Raw genomic sequence first — 18,587 nt, forward strand, 5'->3', positions numbered from 1 at the left:
TTTTGTGAGAGGTGAAAGGTGTGGGTCTTGCTTCAGTCTTCTACATGTGGCTATCCAGTTTTCCCATTTATTGAATAAGGATTCTTTCCCCCAGTGTATGTTTTTGTCTGCTTTGTCGAAGATTAGTTAGCTATATGAGGATGGTTTTATATCTGGGTTCTCTGTTCTGTCCCACTGGTCAATGTCCCTGTTCCTGTGCCAGTAAAAAGCTGTTTTAATGACTATAGCCTTGTAGTGTAGTTTGAAGTCTGGTAAATTGATACCTACTATTTTGTTTTTATTGCCTAGGATTGATTTTGCTATATGGGGTCTTCTCTGGTTCCATACGAAGCATAAAATTATTTTTTCTATATCTGTGAAAAATGATGATGGTATTTTGATAAGGATTGCGTTGACTCTGTAGGTCACTTTGGGTAGTATAGACATTTTAATAATGTTGATTCTGCTGACCCATGAGCATGGCATATTCTTCCATCTATTTATGTCCTCTGCTATTTCCTTCTTCAGTGTTTCATAGTTCTCCTTGTAAAGGTATTTTACCTCCTTAGTTAAGTATATTCCAAGGTACTTTATTTTCTTTGTTGCTATTTTGAAGGGAATTGAGTCTTTGATTTGGTTCTCACTTTTACTGTTGTTGGCGTATATGAATGCCTCTGATTTCTGTGTATTGATTTTGTATCCTGAGACTTTACTAAATTCATTTATCAGATCAAGGAGTCTCATGGTTGAATCGTTGGGGTTTTCTAGGTATAATATCATGTCATCAGCAAAGAGTGAGAGGTTGATCTCTTCTGCTCCCATTTGGACGCCCTTACTTCCGCTCTCTTGTCTGATTTCTGTAGTGAGGACTTCCAGCACTATATTGAACAGAAGTGGAGATAGTGGGCCACCCTGTCTTGTTCCAGTTCTAAGTGGGAATGCTTTCAATTTTTCCCCATTCAGTATGATATTGGCTGTGGGTTTGTCATATATGGCTTGTATCATTTTTAGGTAAGCCCCATCTATGCCTATTTTGTTGAGCGTTCTTATCATTAAAGGGTGTTGAATTTTGTCAAATGCTTTCTCTGTGTCTATAGAGAGGATCATATGGTCTTCGTTTTTGCTTCTGTTTACATGGTGAATTACATTATAGATTTGTGTATGTCGAACCATCCCTGCATCCCTGGGATGAAGCCCACTTGGTTGTGATGAATTATTTTCTTGACAAGCACCTGGATTCGATTGGCTAGGATTTTGTTGAGAATTTTTGCTTCTGTATTCATAAGGGATATTGGTCTGTAGTTTTCTTTTTTTGTTGCATCCTTTCCTGGTTTTGGTATCAGGGTTATGTTCGCTTCATAAAATGTGTTGGGGAGAATTCCATCCTTCTCGATGTTGTGGAATAATTTCTGCAGGATAGGCACCAGTTCTTCTTTGTAGGTGTGGTTAAATTCAGGTGTGAAACCATCTGGTCTAGGACTTTTCTTTTTAGGAAGGTTTTTTATTGCTGTTTCAATTTCAGTACTTGATATTGGTCTGTTCAGGAATTCTATTTCTTCCTGTTAAGCCTAGGGAGGCTGTGTGTTTCTAATAAATTGTCCATTTCCTCCACATTTTCCAGTTTGTGTGCATAAAGGTTTTTGTAGTATTCATAAATTATATCTTGTATCTCTGTGGCATCAGTTGTAATTTCTCCTTTATTGTTCCTGATGGAGCTTATTAGAGATTTTTCTTTTCTGCCTTTTGTTAGTCTAGCCAATGGTGTGTCAATTTTATTTTTTCAAAGAACCAACTTTTTGTTTTGTTAATCTTCCATATAGTTTCCCTGTTGTCAATTTTGTTTAGTTCTGATTTGATCTTAATGATTTCACTTCTTCTGCTGGATTTGGGGTTGGTCTGTTCTTCTTTTTCCAGCTCTTTGAGACAATTTATTAGGTTGTCTATTTGTGGTCTTTTCGACTTTTGGATATAGGCATTTATGGAAATAAACTTTTCACTCAGGACTGCTTTAGCAGTGTCCCACAGGTTTTGGTAACTTGTGTCACCTTTGTTGTTTAGTTCAAAGAATCTTTTGATTTCCATCTTGATTTCCTTGTTTATGAAGTGATCATTCAGCAGAAGGTTATTTAGTTTCCATGACTTTGTGTAGAAATGAGGACTCCTGTTAGGATTGATTTCTACATTTATTCCATTGTGGCCTGAAAAGTTACATGGTATAATTTCTATTTTTTAAAATTGTTTGAGATGTGCTTTGTGTCCTAGGATATGGTCAATCTTAGAGAATGACCCATGAGCTGATGAGAAGAATGTATATTCAGTGGTTTTGGGGTAGAATGTCCTGTAAATGTTAGGCCCATTTGTTCTAGGGTTCTGTTTAAGTCCATTATTTCTTTGTTGATTTTCTGTTTGGAGGAACTGTCCTTTGCTGTCAGTGGGGTGTTAAAGTCTCCGACTATTATGGTGGTGTTGTTTATCCATTTGTTTAGATCAAGTAGAGTTTGATTTATGAATCTTGGTGCACCAAGGTTGGGTGCATATATATTTAGAATTATTATGTCTTCTTGTTGAACTGTACCCTTCACCATTATATAGTGACCTTCTTTGTCTTTTATTACTTTTGTTGATTTAAAAACTAAGTTATCTGTAATCAGCACCACCACACCAGCTTTCTTTTGGCTTCCGTTTGCTTGAAATATTGTTCTCCACCCCTTTATCTTTAGTCTAACTGCGTCCTTGCAGGTTAGATGTGTTTCCTGAAGGCAGCAGATACTTGGCTTGTGTTTTTTTATTCATTCGGCCAGCCTACATTTCTTGAGTGGGGAGTTCAAGCCATTCACATTTATTGAGATAACTGATAGGTGGGGCAGATTTCTGTTCATTATGTTGGGTTGAACTTTGTTGCTTTGTTTTCTCTCTTGAGCCATTGTAGTGTCTGGGCTTTGATATTTAGCTTTGAGTAGATTTACATTCGTGAGTGTTTATTGTGCTGATCCGTGGGTAACACTGTTTTGAGTACTTCTTGAAGGGCTAGTCTTGTCTTGGTGAATTCCCTCAGTCTTTGCTTATCTGAGAATGTCTTGATTTCTCCTTCATATACAAAACTTAGTTTTGCAAGGAATAAGATTCTAGGCTGGGCATTATTTTGTTTCAGAAGAGTGAGAATGGGCCCCTAGTCTCTCCTTGCTTATAAAGTCTCAGTGGAGAAGTCTGGTGTTATTCGAATTGGCTTTCCCTTGTATGTTACTTGCTTCTTTCATCTTACAGCTCTTAGAAGGGCCTCCTTAGTTGATATTTTGGTCAGTCTGATGACTGCTTGTCATGACGTCTTCCTGTTTGCATTGAATCTCCCAGGGGTCCTCTGAGCTTCTTGAACTTGTATATCAAGATTTTTAGCAAGGCCTGGGAAATTTTCCTCCATTATGTCTTCAAATAATATGTTCAAATGTTGAGTGTTTTCTTCTTTTCTTCTTCACCTTCTGGTAACCCTATGACCCTCACATTAGGTTTCTTCACATAATCCCACGTCTCTTGTAGGCTTTGCTCTTTTCTCTTGTTTCTCTGCTCTATCTCTGTTACTGATTTATTTAGTTGGAAGATATTATCTTCAATCTCTGAGATTCTTTCTTCTGTTTGATCTACTCTGTTCTTGAGGCTTTCCACTGTATTTTGTAGTTCCCTGAATTGATTCATTTCCAGGAGTTCGGTTAAACTTTTCTTCATTGTATCGATTTCTTTAGTGAATTTTTGTTCCAGGTCCTGGAGGCTTTTGTGGTTTCTTTGTGTTGGTTATGGAGTTGTTCTTGCAGGTCGTTGAATTTTCTTATGATCCACATTCGAAATTCCTCTTCTGTCATTTTGGTTGCCTGATTTTGGTTGGTGTCCGTTTCTAAGTGGCTGGTGCTCCTCTTTGGGGGTGTGGTTTCTGTTTAATTATTCATATTTCCGGAGTTCCTTCGCTGATTTCTTCTCATGTCCATCATTTGTTGCTTCTTTCCTTTAGGTTTTCGTTTGGGCATTCACATGCCTTGTTTAGTTTCTGAGCCGGTAGGTGGTATCTATGGGTGAGATTCAACCACTCCCTGTATGATAAGTCAGTGCCGTGAAAAGGGTGTGCAGAATGTTCTCCCTGTCAGTAGGTGGTGCTTGCTTGGAAAAACAGGCTACGCTGTTGTTTTTGTGTCCTGTAACCAGCTCTTGTTCCTCTAGAGAGGTACTCTAGTGCTTCAGGTGGTCGGTGGGGCTCTGGGACTTCCAGGTGTGTCCTTTTCTCCCCCTCAATGAGGGCTGGTCTAGGAGTGAGTCTGGGTGGAGCTGGGTTGAGTAAACCTGCCCTCAGGCACCACTGATGCTGTTGGCAGGGGTCAAAGTTCTGTTCTCTGCTTCCAGGAAAAGCTGTCAGGAGGGGCTGGAATGGCCCCGCTCAGTCATAAAGTCTATGTGTAGGGTCGGGCTGTCTGAGACCCACAGTCTGGAGCGGGCCTCACTTCTTTCTACTCTCCCCAACTCTGCCGGCTACTCCTGGGCCTCTGCCAGCAGGCCAGACCTCACGCCACCGGGCCTCCCCTGGCTCTCTATATATTTTAAAATTATATTTTCCCCCATTCTTTTACTAAAGAAGAGATGAGAGTGTTTTTGTTTTTCTTTTATTCAGCTTAGAAACTATTGCTTTCTTGGGCAAGATTCAAGATAATATGTTTTTTCTTTCCTTAACCACTTCGGTACGAGCGTTGACTATAGTCGACAGCCACAGATGAATGCGCACAGCAACTTTAGCCGACAGCCATGATATGAAGGCTCACAGCCAAGCATTGACTTTAGCTGACAGCCGGGATATGACTTTTCTAATTTTTCATTTATCAAAATAAAATTGTGAACATTTAAAAATAACGTAATGAAAACATATATGTATGTGTTACCTATTCTGATTTACATTACAAGTAAAGCTGCCTGTAAAGTAAAACAAGCTTTCAGTGCTTTAAAGCTTTCCTCATCACACAAGAGCAAAATGGATTCATTGTCAATGCACAGCACAAGCTATCGTGCTGACTGAGCGCCGGCTGTGGGCAAGGTTTCGCAGCCAGTGAGTGCCATACCGAAGTGGTTAAGACTTTAGTCTTTTTTCTTTTTTTAGAGAATAAACTTTATTTCATAACAGTATTACAGAAAGGAAAATATCATTTAATACGACTTGAAGCTGCTATAAATCTGTTCTGGCTTCATAACTATACATAAAGTCCAAAAGCAAGGGAAAAATGTTCAATACAGTTAATAAGTAAAAAGTCATAGGACTGGAAAGTCAAAAGGATCCAATATGAAAAATATCCCCAGTGAAATTCTCAAACATTAGAAAATTTTCAAAATGCTAAGAAATGCCTTTTAAATCTGTATTAATATTTTATCATACAGTATATTTACTGCCCTTGGAAAATTCTATAAATATTTACTGTAAGAATTCAATGGAAAGAATCTGGAAAAAGGAAAGGCACTACCTAAATTAGTCACAGAGTTTCTTTTTCACACGACGGCACCTGTTCAAGTGAATAGCACTTTACCAGCATGGGCTGGCTTTGTTCACTGTTGTTTGATCAAAATAAGCCATAAAAAGCAAGTAGTTGTACACAAAGCAAACAGGAAACAAAAACAAAAGCCCTTAATTTTATAAAAGAAAGAACTAAGAATATCTAAAAGTGATTATAAAACAAAATACTTTACCATACCAGAGTGCTGCTCTATGGTCTTTCTGATCACTTAGCCAGCACCTTCTATATCTGGTCATGATCAATATCTGCCTCTTCTGTGACCACAATGCATTTGTTAATTCTTGTTTCACACATGCCACCTTTTCCAGTCTTGGTGATGTGTGTGGTGGTTGCTGTCGACACGGACTCAGGTGTGATGGTTTACGTAGTCAGTAAGTTGCCTGAATCACCACTAGCTTCACCATCAGTCTATGGACATTCAAATGCCATGGTTTTGGTCTCAGTTTAGACAATGAGGACTTCCTTGGTGGAGATTCCAGTCCTTTGTGAAGCATCAGAAATTGTTACCATCTGTTTTTACCACTGGTGGCTTTCCTTCAATGAGTTGCAAATGTGGGGCTTTAGTTGGGCTTCTCACTTCCCTCCTTCTGTCCCCATCTTGTACCATAGTAATACTGACAACTTCAGGGGCATGTGCTGAAATCATCTCCCCAGCAGAGGCAGAATTCTTCATAAGACTTTGATCGATAATGCCAATCAGAGCTCCATGAAGACTCCTGGAGGCCTGTTTACTAGACGTATGCTTGAAGTGTGGTGCTGGCTTATCTATGAGGGTACTTACCTGGAGGGTCTCTACTTGGGTCCAGCTTCTGTAGGGGAATTTGGACCACAAGGTCAAGAACTTGGTCTTCAGTGGTTGTTTAAACCTGTAGAAAGTATAATGCTCTATGCACATTTTCCATAGCCTTTTTGCTGCCTGGTATTTTGGCAGTTTGAATCTAACAGTGTTCTCTAACTATTTTATCTCTGCAGACCCAAATCTAATGTAGAAGTTACTGTGCATATAGGAAATTTTCAAGATTTTTGCCCAAGCCAAATAATAGAGTGTGAGCCCATCTCTGTAAATAAGGAGGCCGACAGCACACAAGCCCAGTTTGTAGTCCATGCCTCTGAGTCCTTGGCATCATATAGGTTAATACCATACATGGTAAGTCTTTTTGCATTGTCTAGGAACCAGTAATCAGCTTGCACTGGAGACAAGCCCTGTGTGCTTTGTACAGCTCTGCCACCATCTCTTCCAGCTCCTTAGTCTGTGTGGGGGCAAACTGGTATTCACTGAGGTCAATGCTGCCAAGAACTTTTGGGTCATAGTCTCTTAAGTTGAGTAACAATGGAGCAGGGCAGGCAGCCAGAGGCAGTGTTCTACTACAGCTGAAGGCACAGTAATATCTTCAGTCAATTGAAAAGGATAACAAGGATAAAACTTCACATTAAAAGTGAACGTCCAGGGAAGATTTTGCAGTTGTCTCTTTATTTTTTTGTAGGATCTAGCCAGTTTTTCTGCTCAGGGTTTTCCTGAAACATAAGGCCAAAGTAGTCCTTCTCCAAGAGATTGAGGTGTCTTCATACTTTGTCAAATAACACTTGTCCTTAGCACATTTCTTTATCTGCCCAGGTGTGTTTCAGTGGTCCCATGAGATTCTCCACATATACATCCCTCCAGGTCACAGCTATATTCAGTGCTATCTGAGAGGATCACCTTATACTGGACAGTTTTGGTCTTCTTAGTGGCTTTTTCAGAGGCCTTCTCTGCTTTATAGCTCATTGGTCTGCACTTTCTTGGTCTCTCTTTTTTCTGCTGTTCCTTCTGATTTGTCTTCCTTTATTTCCTTTACTTTCTCCTCTTCTCTCTCTTTACTTACTAATTCAACAGGCTGTGTGTGCCTCAGCTCTGCTCATGGAAGGTTTTTCTTCCTGGACTTCAACCTTAGTCTTCAGTCGTTTCCTCTGAGCTGCTGCTTCAGTATCACCCTGGGCCTGTCTCTCTTCTGGAAAAGGTTCCTCTTTATCTAAGACCTGTTTTTCCACAACAGCATGAGTGGACTCTTTTTTATCTCCTCCATCTTTGGCCACTAATAAGGTACGATACTTTAGTTTCTTAAGCCATGGGGCTAGGAATTGAGAAATACTCCTTTTCACAGATGGCTCCTTCTGTCTCTTCTGGTGGAAGATACTACTTTGGCTTTCAGCTGTAGGAGAAGGCTGGGAACCTTTCTTCTCCTCAGGATCAGATGACTGATTCTGCTGGGTTTCTGCTACTTCTTTAAGTTGCTCCTTGGTTACATCTGTTCCTAACTGGGCAGAGTCCTCCTTCACTTCAGATGCAGAGCTTACTTCAGTAGCCATGGTTACAGCTTATGCTGTAGTCCTAGCTACTTCGGAGCTGAGGCAGGAGGATTGCTTGAGCCCAGGAGTTTGAGGTTGCTGTGCGCTATGATGCCACTTCTCTCTTGCGCAGGCAACAGAGCAAGACCTTATTTTTGCTGAGTGTTCTCTGCTTTTCCACATGCTCCATAATCTTTTCTTCTACATAAAGATCCTTCTGGGCCTGTTTCTCAGAGTCAGCCTTTTCTCCCAAATTCAAGTACTCTTCCTCATTGGTTGGCTGGGGATGATCAGCAGCAGGACAGTCGGGGTGGCCCTTTTCTTTGAAGAGGTTCTTGGGGAGAAGCTGGTGCTGTGAATGTGTTGGAGTTGCTTCTGATGCCTGAACAAGTGAATCACCATGTACACGCTTGAGAACAGCATGAATCCTCGGTGTCCTGATGTGATGCTCCTGATGCTCTCCGTGGAACTCCTTGCAATTCTTCAGCCAGAAGATGAAGGGAGTGGAGTCACCAGCGGCTGGTGGAAGCAAATGGTGTGGGTGGCCAGCATAGCCAGCAGCTTCTTACCCATCCACTGGGGCCAAGTCCAGTAAGGATCCCCTGCTATTGAGGGCAGGGCTTGGTGGGTAGAAAGCAGGCCCTATCCCTGGCCAGCCTGTGTGCCTGGAATCTGGTCTCATTTGTATCTTCAGCCTTGGCCTACCATCTTTCTCACATCCAGAGAACAGAGCACCTGCCTGCTCACTGCATGACACTGAGTTCTACTCAGCTCCATGCATGAGGGCTCCAAGGCGGTGCCAGCCACGATGCCTCAGCTACAAAGACTTCAGCAGCCCATATCTATCAAAACTTTAGTCTTTAAGGAACTGGGTATGTTACTGTATAAGATTTTTAATGTTAGGATTTTATTACTATCATTACAGTATAGTGTAATTTTTGGTATGCTACCATTTTTTAGGAGCACAGAAGCTACATTTTTCTTTTTGGAGTGTAAGTTTTATCTGGGGGAAAACAATTGTTAGTTAAAGCAATTAACTCATAATGGCATTTTAACTTTACTGATGACATTTTTCCAGAAGCAGATAAAGGTGTTATGTTAAGGGTTTTTTACAAAAAACATGCTGATATATCTTCATTCTTGTAAATAGGTGTAGAAAAAAAATATTTGTTTTTTACATCTTTATTGTGTTTTTATTTATTTATTTTTTAGGGAGATGGGATCTTGCTCTGTTGCCCAGGCTGGAGTGCAGTGGCATAATCATAGCTCACGGCAGCCTCAAACCTGGGCTCAAGCAATCCTGCTGCTTTGGTCTCCCAGAGTGCTGGACCTGTTTTTATACCTTTTACCAATTGGAGTTTTACATATGCAATTAGGTATTTTAACTAGTTTGCAAAAGTGTATTTTTAAGAACTTGAAACTTCCAAATATGTTAAATACTTGATTTGTTTACAATATATTTGCAAAGATAACAGAGCACTAAGTTTCTTAGGAAGGTTTGCTAAGTAGTTACTTTAAAAAATGAAAAAAGGCAGAGGAAACAGTAGTGACCAGGCTTGGAGGCGGTGGCAGCTGTGGCCCCTGGAGTTGTGGTCAGTGCTGGGACAAAGGTGCAGCTGCCCTGCAGCCGGAGCAGCCCAAACTGGGGTGCACAGTCACATGCCCCCCACGGCGACTTACATGATGTTTCCACAAAGCAGGCATTGGGGCTCCTCACACCTACCCCAGCAACTCAAATTCCTCATCTCGGACTCCTGTGATTGCATCAAAGATGAATTTCAGCTGCTGCAGGCTTAGTGTCAGAGCCTAAAGCTGGAGTGTGACGAGTTGGCCAATGAGAAGTCATAGATGCAGTGTCACTATGTGATGTACTATGAGGTGTCCTACACCTTGAACATTGAGATGCACAAGCAGGCTGAAATAATCAACAGGCTGAATGGGACTTGTGCCCTCTCCCAAGAGGTAGGGCAGAACCTACCCTACCTCTCCCACCAGCAGCAGGTCTTGGGAGCCATGGAGAGGGCTAAGCACATCTCTGCTCCTGAGCTGAACTTCATCATCTGACAGCTGCTCCAAGCCCACCAGCTGGCCCAGCTGCAGGCTCTGTCCCTGCCTCCAACCCCATTGCCTGTGGGGCCACAGCCGCCTTCGCTGCCAGCGGTCCGTGCGGTCACCGGCCTCCTCTTGCTGTCCGCACAGGGCTCTCAGGCCCATTTTTCCAAGGAAGACAAGAACGAGCATGACGGAGACACCAGGAGGATGATGGCAAGAAGTCAGCTTAGCAGGCAGGGGGACACGGGTAGTTTGGGAGGGCCGGGACAAAGAGTGAAAGGAATGTTTAGCGCAAGACACAGTATAGCTTGGGATTGGGCAAACTGTGGTAGTGTTTATGGTAGCCACCTACTGGGGCCCTGGCCCTGTTCTTGTGTTACCTCCTAGCTTTGTTCCTGTCTCCTGAAGCCCTGACCTCCTTCCTCTCCTGCAGCCCGAATAGGTGAATGAATACCTGCTCACAACTCAGATGAGGCAAGCTAAGGCCTGGAGGGGCAAATGGGAGACCAGGTCAGAAGGGAGCAAAGCCTCAAGAAATCCAACACCCCCAGTACTTCCTCTGCTCTGAACAAGTGTAACTGACAGTCTCCTCACTGGGTCCCTCTGGACACATGCCAAGCTCCTGCCCTGGAACTGCATGCAAACACAATGCTAGCTGCCCCCTCCTCATCCTGGGTACCCTGAATCTCCACCCTGGGTTCCAGGTCTGCTCCACCTTCACCTCTGCCTCATGCTCCACTGACCACATACACTAATTCCAGACAACCCCATGCTCACCTGGTCCTCTCCCCTCACCCGTGAAAGAAGGAGCAAGCTTAGCTGGGACGAGCCAGGTGGTGGCAGGTGTTCCAGGATTTCCCTTTGCCCCTTCTCAAAGATGAGAGTACTAAAAAACAACAACAACAATAAGAACCCTAGCAGATTTACATGTGTAAGAACCATTGTTTGTATTAATAGTTTAAAATGACTGACTAGACCTAAAAATTACATAATTTAAAAAAATTTACTATATCTTTAGCTACAGAAACTGTAGTTGTCACCTGAGATAGGGAATCCAAACCACTCCTAACTCTTTGATGAAAGAAAAAAATCTTGAGTTCTATTTTCAGATCCATAATCTTAAGAACTCTTATATTTTCTTATTTCAAAGTAATATAAGCTAGGTATAATGAAACTAGGAAATATAGCTCTTAGTTTATAAATGTCTGCAATTAGCTTTACTAACTAAAATGAAAATAACACCTATTGGTAAAATTAAGTTTTTTATAAACTCTAGTTCTAAAAGTTTTTTGTTTTATCCATATTGTAATTTCCAGTAATCATAATGCAAAACACTTACAAGCATGATATTTAAAATATATAGCATACATACAATAACATACACAAATTGCAAGTGTTCAGCTAATGAATTTTTATAGTTAACACCCCTGTGTAACCAATGTCAAAATCAACAATCTAAATTTTACCAACCTAGACTAGTTTACAAGCATGAAATTTTATTTATTTATTTATTTTTGAGACAGTATCTCTGTTGCTCTGGCTAGAGTGCCGTGGAATCAGCCTAGCTCACAGCAACCTCAAACTCGTGGACTCAAGCAATCCTTCTGGCTCACCCTCCCAAGTAGCTGGGACTACAGGCATGTACCACCATGCCCAAATAAATTTTTCTATATATTTTTAGTTGGTCAATTAGTTTCTATTTTTTAGTAGGGATGAGGTCTCGCTCTTGCTCAGGCTGGTTTCAAACTCCTGACCTTGAGTGATCCTACTAGCTCAGAGTGCTAGCCTCCCAGAGTGCTAAGATTATAAGCGTGAGCCACCATGCCTGGCCTAGCATGATATTTTAATGTATGCAAATATTTAAAATCTTGCACAAAAATTTGAGTGACTAAACTTTTCTAAATTTCTTACACTTACAAAATTGGGTTTATTCAAAGAGAACTTACATATGAAAAGGTTATTCATGAAACCATACAGTGTGTCATTAGGTTAACCAAATAAAATTCTTGAACTGCTTAAATTTTTTGCCCATCTCATAAAGTGTACTAATGAAGAAGAAACTTCCATTATACTCTATTATTATAATGCTGCTACTAAGAAAGAATTATCAGAACATCAATAATCTCAAAGTAAAATTAAAGAATTAAAATAGAGATCATCAGATGGGTGTGCATTTAATGACAAAACAGTTGTAAAATTGCAAATAACTCTAAACAAGATAATTTGACTATTCATTGCTTGGAGTGGAATGCAGTCAAATTATACAAAGGCAGTTGTAATGGTCAACCTTGTTGTTCAGCCAATACCTTTATTCTAAATTTTAATATTAATAAATTTTTATATATAGAACCAGTAATTATGCCAGTGTTAACCAAGGTTTCTGGCTAAAATAATAGCTTATAGCTTATCATATTACAAAAAGGAATATAACTATAACTTAGAAAAGAGGTTAAAAATTAAGGTAGGTATGCCTTAATGGTAAAACTCAGTTGGAAAAGATCTATAATTTTCTCAAAATAATTAATCAACAATTAATGCCTTTACATATGTATTAATTGATTTTAAACAAGGAGACCAAGACAATTCAGTGGAGGGAGAATAGTCTTTTCAGCAAATGGGGCTGGGACACCAGGCAAAAGAATAAAGTGGGACTCTTACTTCAAACCATGTACAAATATTAACTCAAGGCCAGGTGTGGTGGTTCACACCTGTAATCCTAGCACTCTGGGAGGCCAAAGTAGAAGGATCATTTTAGGTCAGGAGTTTGAGACCAGCCTGAGCCCTGAGCCAGAGCGAGACCCCTCTCTACTACAATTAGAAAAATTATCCAGTCACAGCGGCACACATTTATAATCCCAGCTACTCAGGAGGCTGAGGGAGGCTGAGGCAGGAGGATCACTTGAGCCCAGGAGTTTGAGATTGCAGTGAGCTGTGATCATGCCACTGTACTGTAGCTGGGGAAGCAGAGCAAGACTCTGTCTCCAAAAAAAAAAAAAAAAATTAAGAAATAGGAAAAGGATCAGACTGGACATTTTTCCAAAGGAGATACGTAGATGCTCAATATCATTAACCATTAGAGAAATACAAGTCCTTGTGTCATTTCTTTATGACAACACTGTGTAGTCGTTGTGCACCCACTTAGAACTAAGGTAGGCTGTGTTCAAATCCCATCTTTACTTCTTATAAGTTGAATAACAATCTTAAGCAAATTACTTATCCTTTCTGAATATCTTCCTTTGTTTCTTTATAAAAACACTCCTCACATTCAAAGCCGTTACTTAGTACAGTGCCAGGTACATAGTAATCATTCAGTCAGTGAGAACTGTTATGATCTTTTTAATCACTATCTTCCATTTTTCCCTTCATATTTCCTACCACTTTTGTTCCTACAGTTGTTTAGTACCATTTTGTTTACTTTCCTATCATTTCTGTGTGTGACAGTTCTGCCAGTACTATTTCAAGAAGAGAAGTGCAGGCAACCTCAGGCTTTAGCTACAGCCCCCATATTTGAGATTCCAGCAGAGCCTCAGGCCTGATCAGCAGTTAACTACCCAGCCTACAAGAGGCACTGGAGGGTAGCATCATGCTTTCTCCAGCTGGAGATTGTCACACATCCTGTTTGCTTAGATCACTAACTGGTGAATATAGAGGGCATATTATAAGGTATACTAGCATATATTAATACTATGAATATCCAAAGTTTAATAACCAACTTCTAGCAGGGTTGTTTGTTCTTTGTAAGAATTTGAATTTTATTCAGTTTTCTAGCACTTGCTGAAGAATGGAGAAAAACAGGTTTTCTTGGTGGCCAGGACCATCTGTAGGGGTATTTAAGGCTCCACTATCTTTTCCTATGTTGCCTGCAAACATTTTTATAAAAATCAAACTGGTTTTCAAGAGCAGTCCTGACAAGTAGAACTGAAAAGGTCAACATGAAGAATGTAGATGTTTTAGGGGGACAGAAGCAGGAGGTGGAAAGTGTGTGAGGAGAGAGGATAGATATAACAATAGAACAATATGGAGACAAAAGGAGGAGGAAGGGAGGAAGAGTGATGTAGGAGGGAGGGTGCTCTATTGCTAGGCAGCCGTGAATAGGCTTTTTGGTGTTGCCTGAGTAACAGCAGAAGGGGATAATGAGTACTTCAATAATTTTAGGAATCAGCTAGTATTAAGTATCTCCTTTTCCTGTCCTTTGACACCCTAACTCACCTAATAGCCACCTAGGTATCCTGTTTACTATTTTGAGAAGAAACAAGCTAAATGACTTGAAAATCAAGTGTTTATCAGATTATAATCTAATGGCAATGTTTTTTTTTAAAGCATTTAAACCATTGTTAGTTGTACATTTTAGATTTATTTATGATAGTTGCCCAGAATTAAAATCTTTCTCAAACAGAATTTAAAAAATATTTTATTATGGAAAAATTTAAATATATACACAAGTAAAAATAATAGTATAATAAATCTCCATATACTTATAATCAATTTCAGCTATTATGAACTCATGATTAATCTTGTTTCATTGATTAGCTCCACCCGCATTCCTTTTTCTCTTACCTCCTTGACTCCTCCACCCCAAGTTTTGGGGCTTGGATTATTTAGAAGCAAATTCTGAGCAGGCTGTGGTGGCTCATTGTCTCACCTGAGAGTCTGGATCACTTGAGGCCAGGAGTTTTGAGACCAGTCTGGGCAACATAGTGAGACTCCATCTCTATAAAAAAGATAGCCAGGTGCAGTGATATGCTCCTGTAGTCCCAGCTCCTAGGGAGGCTGAGGCAGGAGGATCACTTGAGCCCAGGAGTTCAAGGCTGCAGTGAGCTATGATTGCACAACTGCACTGCAGCCTGAGTGACAAAACGAGACCCTGTCTCTTAAAATAAAACAGCAAATTCTAGACATCATACAGTTTCATTAGTAAATATTTCAGTATGAAACACTAAAATATAAGGTATATACTTTAAAAAACATAAAAACAATACAATTTTGTACTAAAAAGATAATAATTCCTTAATATCAAATATCTGGTCAGCATTCAAACTTTTATTTTATTTTATTTTTTATTTTTTTAAATTCTTTTTTTAAATTATTACTTCATATTATGGGGGTACAGATATTGTTAGGGTTACATATCTTGCCCCTGCCCCCCAACCCCGCTATGACAGAGCTTCTAGTGTGTCCAGCCTCCAGGTAGTGCGCACCGAACCCACCGTGTAAGTACATATCTGCTCCCCACTTCCCTGCTCCCCACTTTCCCCTGCCCACTTCCGGATTACAGATTTTTTTCATACATTTTGGTTACAATGTATATCTTTACCTCTCCCTAAAAAGGGATAGAAGTAATCCCTTCCCCCCCACAATGCTCACCACTTCCTTAAGATGTGGTCTCCCCTGCCAAATCCCTGTTGAACACTATCGGTTTTTGAGCACTGTAGTTTTAGTCAGCCAGTACCAATTTGATGGCGAGTAGATGTGTTGCCCATTTTCCAGATCTTGTGTCATCTCGCTTTGTATTACGGGCTTAAGCTTCATCCAGGATAGCATAAACGGTGCTAGCTCACTGTCGTTTCTTAGGATTGAGTAACATTTTAGTTATCCACTCATGAATTGACGGGCACTTGGGTTGTTTCCATGACCGTGCAATAGTGAATTGTGCTGCCATAAACATTCGGGTGCAGACGTCTTTATAATAGAGAGACTTATGTTCTTTTGGGTAGATGCCCAATAAGGCTATTGCTGGGTCAAATGGTATTTCTATTTCTAGCTGTTTGAGCTATCTCCAAATTCTTTTCTACAAACATTGCACTAATTTGCAGTCCCACCAGCAGTGTAAGAGTGTTCCTGTCTCTCCGCATCCTCGCCAGCATTTGTTGTTTTGGGATTTCTTGATACAGGCCATTCTCACTGGGGTTAGGTGATATCTCATTGTGGTTTTGATTTGCATTTCTCTAATGATTAGAGATGTTGAACATTTTTTAATATGTTTGCAGGCCATTATTCTGTCTTCTTTGGAGAAGTTTCTGTTCACTTGCATCGCCCATTTCTTGATGGGGTTGTTTGATTTTTTCTTATTTATTCTTTTAAGTTCTAGGTAGATTCTTGTTATTAGACCTTTATCGGAAGTTCAGAGAGCAAATATTTTCACCCACTCTGTGGGTTGTCTATTTGCTCTAATGATCGTTTCCTTGGCAATGCAGAAACTTTTAAATTTGATCAGATCCCATTTGTTTATTTTTGATGTGGCGGTGATTGCCTTGCGGGTCTTCCTCACGAATTCTTTGCCTAGACCAATATCTGATAGGGTATTCCCAACATCATCTTCTAGGATTCTTAAAGTTTCATGCCTTAGATTTAGATCTGTTATCCATCTTGAGTGAATTTTTGTGAGAGGTGAGAGGTTGGGATCCTGATTTGCTCTTCTGCATGTTGCCAACCAGTTTTCCCAGCACCATTTATTGAAGAGAGAATCTTTTCCCCAAAGTATATTTTTGTGTGCTTTATCAAAGATTAGGTTACTGTATATAGATGATTTCATCTCTGGAATCTAAGTTCTATTCCAGATATCAATGCTTCTGGTCTTATGCCAGTACCAGGCAGATTTAACTAGTATTGCTTTATGTACAGTTTGAAGTCAGGAAGACTGATGCCTCCCAGTTTGTTATTTTTACTTAAGATTTCTTTGGCTATACGTGGTTTTCTCTGGTTCCATACAAAACGAAGAATTATTTTTTCTAGATCTGTTAAGAATGCTGGTGGTATTTTGATGGGGATTGCATTGATTCTGTAGATCACCTTAGGTAATATTGACATTTTAACAATATTGATTCTACCAATCCATGAACATGATAGATTTTTTCATCTGTTTAAATCATCTGCAATTTCTTTTTTTAGTGCTTCATGGTTCTCCTTGTATAAATCTTTCGTATCTCTCGTTAAGTATATTCCTAGGTATTTAATTTTCTTTGGGGCTATGGTAAAGGATATTGCATTTTTGATTTGAGTTTCTGCTTGATGGTTCTTGGAATATATGAATGCTTCCGATTTGTGTGTATTGATTTTATATCCTGAAACTTTACCGAATTCATTTATCAAATCTAGGAGTCTCTTGGAAGAATCCATGGGGTTTTCAAGATATAATATCATATCATCAGCGAAGAGTGAGAGTTTGATCTCATCTGTTCCAACTTGGATTCCCTTAATACCCCTCTCTTGCCTGATTGCTATAGCTAGGACTTCGAGCACTATGTTGAATAGGAGGGGAGAGAGTGGGCATCCTTGTCTAGTTCCGGTTCGAAGAGGGAATAATTTCAATTTTTCCCCATTTAGGATGATATTGGCAGTTGGTTTGTCATAAATGGACTTGATAAATTTAAGGTAAGGGCCGTCTATGCCAATTTTATTAAGAGTTTTTATCATACAGGTATGTTGGACTTCGCCAAATGCTTTTTCTGCATCTATTGACAGAATCATATGGTCTTTGTTCTTGCTTTTATTTATAAAGTGGATTGCATTTATAGACTTGTGCATGTTGAACCAGCCTTGCATCCCAGGAATAAATCCCACCTGGTCATGGTGGATTATTTCTTTGATGTGCTGCTGAATTCTATTTGCTAAAATTTTATTTAGGATTTTTGCATCTATATTCATGAAGGATATTGGTCTGTAATTTTCTTTGTTTGTTGCATCCTTTCCTGGCTTTGGTATTAAGATGTTATTGGCTTCGTAGAATTAGTTAGGCAGAATACCATCCTTCTCAATGGTGTGGAATAGTTTCTGTAGTATAGGTATGAGTTCATCTTTGTATGTTTGGTAGAACTCTGAAATGTAGCCATCTGGCCCAGGACTTTTCTGTTTGGGGAGGTTTTTAATTACTGCTTCAATTGCTGAGCATGTGATTGGTCTGTTCAAGAATTCTGTTACCTCCTGGGTGAACTTAGGGAGGTTGTATGAGTCCAGGAATCTGTCCATTTCATCTTCATTCTGTAGTTTTTGGGCATATAGATTTCTATAGTAGTCAAACATAATGTTTTGTATTTCTGTGGAGTCTGTTGTGATCTCTCCTTTTTCATTTCTTATTGAGTTTATTAGAGTCCTTTCCCTTTGAGTTCTTGTCAGCCTAGTGAGAAGGCCATCAATTTTGTTAATCTTTTCGAAAAACCAGCTTCTGGTTTTGTTGATCTTTCCTATAATTCTCTTGTTTTCCATTTCATTTAATTGAGCTTTGGTCTTAGATATCTCTTTTCTTCTGCTTGGATTGGAATTGGTTTGCTCTTCTTTTTCCAATTCCCTGAGTATATTCATTAGGTTGTCAGTGTCTACTCTTTATGTTTTTTGGATGTGAGCATTTATTATTATTAGTTTTTCTCTCAGATATGCTTTTGCTGTATCCCACAGGTTTTGGTAAGATGTGGCTCCATTGTCGTTTTGTTCAAAGAAGTTCTTGATTTCCCTCTGAATTTCTTCCTTGACTCAATAGTTACTCAACAGTAGATTGTTTAGTTTCCATGACTTAGTGATGTAGTGTGTATTTCTGTTAGAATTGAACTCTAATTTTATACCATTATGGTCAGAGAAGACACATGGTTTTATTTCTATTTTCTTGAATTTGTTGAGATCTGCTTTGTGGCCTAGTATGTGATCAGTCCTGGAGAGGGACCCATGGGCTGCTGAGAAGAATGTAAATTCAGCTTTATT

General features: G+C 39.8%; 1 protein-coding gene and 2 pseudogenes across 1 annotated transcript in view; 2 read left to right on the forward strand and 1 right to left on the reverse strand.

The window, feature by feature from the left end:
* SPESP1 (sperm equatorial segment protein 1) overlaps positions 1 to 18,587 on the forward strand; it is a 37,798-nt gene that overhangs the window by 9,672 nt on the left and 9,539 nt on the right. The gene's annotated exons all lie outside the window — the stretch shown is intronic.
* On the reverse strand, positions 6,013 to 7,865 carry LOC105873424 (band 4.1-like protein 2; annotated as a pseudogene).
* Positions 9,525 to 10,126, forward strand: LOC142871415 (TLE family member 5 pseudogene; annotated as a pseudogene).

Source organism: Microcebus murinus, chromosome 6 (genome assembly GCF_040939455.1).
Source record: "Microcebus murinus isolate Inina chromosome 6, M.murinus_Inina_mat1.0, whole genome shotgun sequence".
Classification (NCBI taxonomy): domain Eukaryota; kingdom Metazoa; phylum Chordata; class Mammalia; order Primates; family Cheirogaleidae; genus Microcebus; species Microcebus murinus.